Below are 8,875 nucleotides of genomic sequence, written 5' to 3' on the forward strand. Positions count from 1 at the left end.
TTCCTGCAGCATAGACCACTGATAAAACACAGGAAAAAAAAAAATTCATTAAAAAAATCTCCACAATATTAATAGAGTAAGTTTCTGAAATTTCAAGTCCAGACTGAGCAAATGTGTTATGCCCTGATTTGGCCTAAGTCCAGAAAACATATAAAAATGACACTTACTCTTATTTGAAATGTAAAAGACTTTTATTGCCTATTCACTTGTTTTAAAGTTACATGCATCGCCTTATCACATTAACTGTGGGTTGCATATAGTTGTTTATTTTGTTAAATGACATTGCTCACAATTTCTGTTGTGAGATCGAAAAGTAATACTAATAATACAGCAGTGGCTTGGATATTTCCCTGTTGTTGAGGACTGAATGGGCCATGCCAGGATACTGTGGTTGCATTTCACATGTATAACACAGGATGCCTTCTTGAAATCCATGTAATATTACATATCTTGCATCCATTCATAAATCCAGCACCAACCCTCTTTCTACCACAAGCAGTTTTAAAAAATCTGATTTGTTCAAAAAACGCTTAATATCTAGGTAGACAGATAGATACAGATATAGATATAAGGTCTATGAATAGGCTCTGATAGTAGATAAAAAGGACGATGTGCATATGTCAAATCATTGTCAGTTGTCAGTTACAGATTTATGCTGATATCTCCCCTCAAGTAATTTAAAAGTCTGATTCATTTTGTCCTGAGGAAGAGTTGCTTTATCACACAGAGTAGCTTGCCTGCAAGCTTAACCATCTTGACAATCATTTGGGTGCTTTGATGCACCTCCTTGGCCGGAGTAGAGTGTGCCGTGAATACTCTGAGTGGGTGACACTTTAAATGTATGAATATGAATTCTGATTGTGCCCTGAATTTACAAACAGTCTGAGGCCGGAAAACTCTTTGCTGCTTGCAGGGCCAATCACTCTTAATGTCGGGACTAGCAGACTATCCACACACACACACACACACACACATACACACATATATATATATATATAAATATATAAGTAATGGCATCAATAAATGCACCTGCATCTGTGTCTCTTCAATTCAGATGGCATGTGTCAAGCCTTCCTCACTGCAGCTCATTCTTTCTTGTTATCTCAGTGTAGACTAAGCATGTCACATCCACAAATCATGCTGACGTCAGCTGACCTTGTACCTCAATGAAGCTGCATCTAGTTAGACCATAAACCTACTCCAATTCTTTAGTAGCTATTTATTTTTAATAATAATAAAACACACACACACACGCACACACACACACACACACACACACACACACACACACACACACACACACACACACACACACACACACACACACTTTACTGCTGTCGGCCAAATACCTGATCTGTGTCCTCCTAATTAAACTCAATTAACAGTTGAGTTTAATTGCGTCACCTAAATGAAGGAGCGTCACACTGGTGTTGTTCCCATGGGGGAAACCCATCCCTTATATGTATGCACTGGCAGTAGCTGAAGGCTCTTCAGATAAAAACATCCATCCAATACTAGATGCTATGTCACTCAAATTGTAGTATTCATCCGGTGCTCCAATGCACAAGCAAGGAACTTGAACCATTAGGTGGCAGCCCAGCGCTTTTATGTAAGGCTAAGAAGCCCAGCCTCCACACATGCTCTCTCTCCAGCAGTGTCCGATAGTGCCTCTTACAGCATTATTGTGTGTCCGTGAAGAAGAATATCTCAGCCCATCATCACAAGAGTTCCTTTGTGCATAATATTACCCATAAAGTGAGATCTAATCTTAATGAACTGTGGCTTATAGATCACATCCATTGCTCTCTGGGGCCTTGCATCATATAGAGTCTCCGGGGTCAGTCAGTCACGTCTGATGTTACAGGAGGAACATATCAAAGAGAGCTTTGAAGTTAAACAACTCAGACTGCTTAGTAAAACTAAAAGTGGGGATTGGCGGAATGAAGTCATATTGTGAGTGACAAGTCTCAAGGTCAGCAGTCTCTCCAGCAGCTCTTTTGTAATGTTGCACAGAACATGGGAAACTATTAAATTTCAAAACTTTGCCCAAACCCTCCCTTAGGAGCGTTTGGCTCTCCGACCTTGACTTGTGTGAGCAGCTCCATTTCACCTGGAGCTGACTGGCACTGGCTGGAGAATAGTGTCACACCTCTGCCTCGAATTCCAAAGTGTTTTTATCAGACTTTCCAATAAACCTTCTTTTTTAGCCATGGTACTAAATTCCTAATATGTAGAATAAGAAATGCATGAGATACCTTGACATTCCTAGACACAACTTTCTAGTTGTGTGGAATGGTTTGCAGGCCCTATTTTCTTGAGACATTTAATCTCCATGGTCCTTCTAGCATAGTTATATGCTATAGTTATTACTCCTTCCTCGTCATGTGCTCAAGTGTCCTCAACGAGCACCGAATTTATCTCCTGATTGACTGTCTCCATAACAATCACAGGGATGATTGGTTCATTTAAAAGTATTTTGAAGAGCCTTGTGTCCTATCTACTAGTTACTTCCAAGCCACAGCAGTTACTGTTCAGTGGGATGTGGAAATGTGTTGTATTGGAGTTCCTCCTTCATGGTTATTGCTTTTTTGGATTTGAGACTCAAATCCCCTTGCTCTATTTTGAGTGATTTATACATATGAATGAAGATTTATGCCTGAGAGCTCAATGTGCCAGTATTATCCAATCAAACTCAGCTGCTCAGTGGCTCCTGAGATTGCATTAAAGTGTAATATCGATGCAGCAATCCCTAGGATATTGCCACTTTAAAATACTCAGGATTCCTCTAACTGTATAGCTTCATGGTATGATCAAGGGGATTTGTCTATTTAGGTAATGTTTCATTGGATAGATGATAGGAGATTGCTTTGGTAACTGGATGGAAAGTTGCCTACCATGTTCAATTTATTTTATCAATGGTTGGATGGAGAAAAAAGAGGTGTCAGAGTGACCTGAAAAATAAATTCGAGCAGTGGTGAATAGCTAGACTACAATCTGCCTCTGTCTGTACTGTAAACGAGATAGAGAGAACTCTGTGGACCTTATTTCCACAGGAGACACCACACTGAAGAGATATTTTTATATATTCTGTTCTATATATTGGTTTATTTTATATGTTTTTTTCTTTAAACTTATCTAGCACATATGGTTCAGTGCTTTGGGACATTTAAAAGATTGATAACAATTATTGACTGATAAATAATATGATAATGTGGACTGCTATCTCCAGCTGCTAGTGGCCTAATAGCCAAGGCTCAGCAAACACCACTTTCTGAAGTTGTTGCTCATGGATGCTACATAATACACACTTGGGCATTTCTGATCCAGAAAACACATCCATATTCTCAGAATGCCACACAGGGTTATGTTTACAAAGCTAAGACCAAGCTGCCCAGAATCATAGGAACAACAGAGGCAAATTCTTGTTCAGAGTGCAAATGCTCGGGGCCCAAACTGAGCCTTTAGTGTGCAGAGTATTCACTGTGGAGCCTTCTGGATCCATTCCTCTTGTGACTCCATGTTACCTTTTATTCAGGTGGTTTCTCCACTCTGTGTGTGGTTAGGCATTTAAAATGAGAAACCCAGACAATGGTGATGCAGGAGTAAAGACAGCAGCTACTTGGATGTTATTCTACTATTATTTCATCTACTGCTATCCAGTGCTGCAAGGGGTATTTCATGCAATAATTGTTTTTGAAAGGAGGAAAAAACACTAAACTGACATTGGCACATTTGTTCTGATTTTTTTTTCTATTCCCCTCCAGGAAAATGGCTTTCTTAGCCTGCAATTTATCCAATTACAGAATTACACCAGTGCAAACTCTACCATATGATACAGCCTAAGTCTATTTTTCAGCCTTTGGAGCAAATCCAATCATTCCAAATGGTTGCTGATGGTAATAATTGCAACAGCATTGTATTGATCTAGCGGGTCCACAGAGGGGAGAACAACAAAGCACACTAAAAGAAGGAGAAAGAAGGTGCTCCTTGTGTGCAATAATACTTGGTTTGTTTACCTGGCCTTTGCAAAGATGTAATAGTGAGGCATTGAGATAAAGTACAGGCTTTAGGTTTTATTGGCTGATAGAGAAGAAAAAACAGCCACTGGTGCCCAGAGTTTCTTTATTCAGTGTTGAGGTTAAGGTAAAATATTGTGATGGTCTGAGTGTACTCTCTAAAATCACCAGGACCAGTGAGAGTACACAGAAAATGCTTCTATTTGCTGAATGGACACAATGCAACAGAAATTCACAGTTTCTAACAGTATGTGCAATGTGTTGATCCCATCATCAAGCGAATTGCCCCATTTACATTAACCACATAATAATAATAATAATAGAGAATTTCACTATTGAAATGGACAGAATAACATGAGGATTCCAGTCGAAGGTCTGTCCTTGCTTGTTTGAATGATGACTTCTCCCCTAAGATGGATGGAGTCAACATCAACATCGCAAACGTGGCAGGAGAGGGCCATGCTCAATGAAAATGTTCTTCCTCTCTCAGTTGTTTCATAATGGCATATTTGTAAAGAATAGGCAAAATCACATTGACATCCATCGGGTTGGTAACTTTTCCAGTATCCACTTTTGAATAACCAAGAGTGCTCATGCGTACACTTGAATGCAAAACCAGACAAGGGAACAAATGATTGAATTTCACTGGCACACAGGTAATGCATTCCAAACAGCTGACAGCCATTACACATAATGGCCTAGCTACTCAATAAGGACAAGGTCTCCGATTCATTCTCTTGTTAAGTACCACGTCTGAGTGAGAGATAAGGGCACATTAAAGACCGGGTTGTGAAACATATGACAAATGATGCCAGGAAGCCACCCTGGAGAATGCATAGGATTGGGGGTGGGGGTGAGAGCGGCTGAGGGGATGAGGGGGGCAGATAAATGAATGCGCTTTACCTCATGGAATTGAATTGTACCACAAGTTGGGGCTGTGGGCCTCATGCATGCCATAGTAGCTATATGATCTCAAAACTGCTGATATCCTTCAGTGGGTTTAATCATTGAATTTTAAGCAGTTTCGTCAGTGTTTAAAATGCAATGGATTGTATAATTTGAATAACTAAGAATGTAAATCAATGGGGCGTAAAGACAGCGGGTAATTAGACAGATATGGTTCCTGTTGGAATAATGTTCAATTGGCTCTAGGATTAGGAGGGAACGTGCATCCTCAGATAGGGAAAATTAGATGCCATAACCAGGCAAAATGCAGAGTTCTCAACCAGACAACAAACAGAGATGAAAGTTGTAATCTCTCCCCCACACATATCTTGAAGTCTAATTAAGATATTAGCTCATATTTTGTCTTGGCATGCGCCTCTTCTATATGACTCATATTATTATAGAATTTGAAATTTAGGCTTTCCTTCCTTTTAGCACAAGAGCATAGAATACAGAGAGCAGTTCCCTACATTGTGTGTTTTACATTCTGGAGATCGGAGCTCTCTGTGATTCTTATACTTTTTCTTGCACAGTGGAGGAGCTGGGGAGTGGGAGAGATTGATTTAGTGTGCTTCAGCAACATGGGCTGCTTTTGTGTCTGGAGTTGCAATTTAGATTTAGAAGACAGAGGGCCTGCAATCAGGGAGAGGTGGTAATCAATTTCTGTAGTGCATGTGTGTGTGTGTGTGTGTGTGTGTGTGTGTTAGGCTTGGCCCAGAGCCATAGGGAACACATTCCACAGCCAGTGGCAACTCAGAAGAACTTGTAATGATAACCATCCTGCTTTCCCTGCTGATGCACAGATACCCCCAACATTCTTCATCTCATGGTTTCAATTTCAGCACATGCCAACATTTTTTGGTGTTTCAATTTTTTCCTATCTACAGTACCTGACATCATATCAAACGTTCTGCCTTTGTAAATTCACCATGGTCATATTGCTTCTGCACTGACAAACCAATTCAGGAAAAAATAATTAGGTCTGACTTCCTATGAAAGCAATTCCAATTTTCTTAGAAATCCCAAAAAAAAAAAAAAAAAAAAAAAAAAAAAAAAAAGGCTAGTTCTGCTCTTACAATAACAAGTCTACCTGCTGCGCCACTGGGGTTGTGTAATGCATTCTCTTTGCCATTGAATAATGAGACTGTGTATGCAGTTTGCTGGTCTCAACATTTGCCCTTGTACAATGTAAAGGGGCCTTATCAGAAAGTTTCACTGCATACTTTATTACAGCTTGAGGACAGTTGGGCCAGCTGGGTCTTCATTAGTTTTAAACAACAGGACTGTTTTTTGGCTGGTGCCGCTAGTGCAGAACATGTTTTCATTGAGTGCCATGATCCTCTGAATGAGAGAGGGAAGATGGATGAGCCTACACCAAAGAGTTAGTTTTCACCTTGAACACAGCATCACTCTTGTTGAGTAATCCAGGGGTTCAGGGGATGTCAAAGCATCCCGCGTGCCTGACACACATAGAGGCACATGGTGTGTCTGGCAGACAGCTAAAAGATCAGTCACTAAACTATATCCTACACAGCCATACAAACATTCTTCTCACAGCATCACACAGAGTGATGCTGCTGTAGTAGAGTGAGTTCTTTGAAGGGATTATGATCATTTGTATTAATGGAACAATAGAAAACAAGCGATCACTGTGGCTCACTGGTCTGTTGGTGGACATATGTAAATAGCTAAGGAACAGTTACAGAAGCTCTTGAATCATTCCTGCCTCTCCCTTTTAAACTGTGCAAGTCTATGGTGCATGTAATGACTATAAAACATTGCAGAAACAGGATGGACAGGACCGGTGGAAATCTCTGGAAAGCGTCCTTTGTGGGAGACAGCTGAGACCTGTTGTGCTGGCAGCCCCACAGTACCTGTCTCAGTTCTGAGTGAAGACAGAGGTGGCTATGCAAGCCCCTGTCTGCTATTAATGCATGGAACTGTCTGGAAGATGAGCCGTGCCGTGTGCAAGAGCACTGTTCCTCCATCTTTGCAATTGTGTTTAAAATGGATGGAATCAATGCACAGCTGGGTAATGAATGCTCGGTGATGCTTCCTAGGGAAATAAGGGCACAATATGTATGCAGCAGCATAGCATCAGGAGAAGACTTTTAGTTTTGTGCCTGTAGTCTGACATCAGTACTGTGTATTTCTGCTCAGCACAGTGCCCATTACCACTCATTTACAAAGTAAGTCTCAATCACCCTCTGAAATGAGATGCTGGTACACTGCGATGGGCAGAACGCAGCTAAGTAACTGTGTGTACAAGGCTGTATAATGCAGTGAGTGGAATGTGGGCTCCAATGTGAGTCCCTGCAGTCTTTCTCTCCAGCCTCATGTTATTGCAGATGCATGATACAGACAAGGATGGGATGGGACAGGACAGGAGTGTCACGCACGGCACATAAACTGGGACCGTGAAATACGCGGGTGCCTGCAGATTGGCTAGGGTGCGAGCAGTAGGTTATTGGATGTGAGGGTGAGATGGGAGGAACTGATTTTGATTTAATGGCCAGCTGTGTGATGTGGATTCATATAAACCTATCTAAAAAAAACATTGGCAGACATGCACTGAAAATAAAAGATCCAGGGCCAGAATGTCCACCTTCGACTGGGAAGCATAATAAGATCTAGCTCCTGCTGACATGAAAGGTAAGATTTGGCTCAGGGGGCTGGGGTAGGTGGGTCCTGCTTTTGAGGTGAAGCAGAAGGGATCTTGGAGGACAGACAGACAGATGGAGGCTGGGTTGTCTAAACTTGGGACTCAGCTGTTCACCTCATCTTCCTCCTGACTTAGACATTGAGGGACTTTTCAACCACTCACCCACTTCTTCATTTGCTTGCTCACTTGCTGACTCACTCACTCACACGTTCACTCAATCAGTAGGGTTAAACTGCGATATCACTTACATACTGAAAGTCTGTAAAACCTGTAATGACAAGTTGTTTTATTTTACAATTGAATGTATTATTTTAAATGTTCAATTATGTCTTTTGTAAACTGATTTTTCATGTGGAAGCAGGCAGTTTCTGTGCCATTGGCTTGAGTCAGTCACCCTGGCCTTGAGTAGGTTGGCTTGAGTAGGTCACCCTGCTAACGCACCTAAAAGAATTTAATCAGTACATATTCTTAATACTGTTTCAGATGCTTTTCCACCTTGCCAAGAACAACATTCTGGCAGGAAATGCGAATACCTGTAATATGATGGCATGAAAATAAAAAAAACCCCAACAACATATTGAATATTGGCACGAAAATTGACATCTGCAAATCCAAAATAACTGTACCAGCCTTCAAAATTCCATATCAATTGAGCCCTAATATACAGAGATGTAGACATGAATAGCAGCGTGTGACTATGTGTCAGTGCATATTTGCTCCTTTTTTTTTTTTTTTTTTTGCACAAACCGCAGAATTAATCTTTTTTTCAGTTTTTCTCGCAGCACTTAAGCGCCAACAAACAGCAAAACTGATGAAACAGATGACTTTGAGCGTGATTTCCCACATGATGAATCCCACGAAACAAGCAGAATGGTCCTTTAACAAGATTACCTTCCCTCGCTCCAACAGATTTGACTCTGGAGACAAATTGATCGTGCTGTGTCTATTTCATTGTTTATAGAAAACACTAACACTTTGCAACCATCCAAACAGACATCTCAGCTGATGCATTATTTCAGGAATCAATCGCAGCGCTTAACCCACACTTTAGGCTATTCCTTCAGTTTGTCACACCAGAGAGCGAACTGCTCCCTCCCTCACACTGTTTTTTTTTTTTTTTCACTCCCTTACTCCCTCCTGCTCCCTCTCTGTCAACCATGTAAACCTAAACCATGTAAACGATGCAAAGATCCCATAGGTGCATAGAACAGATCGTTGCACAGTTACACTGAGAGGCAATTCCATTTGGCAG

This window comes from Myripristis murdjan, chromosome 8 (genome assembly GCF_902150065.1).
Source record: "Myripristis murdjan chromosome 8, fMyrMur1.1, whole genome shotgun sequence".
In the NCBI taxonomy this organism is placed as follows: domain Eukaryota; kingdom Metazoa; phylum Chordata; class Actinopteri; order Holocentriformes; family Holocentridae; genus Myripristis; species Myripristis murdjan.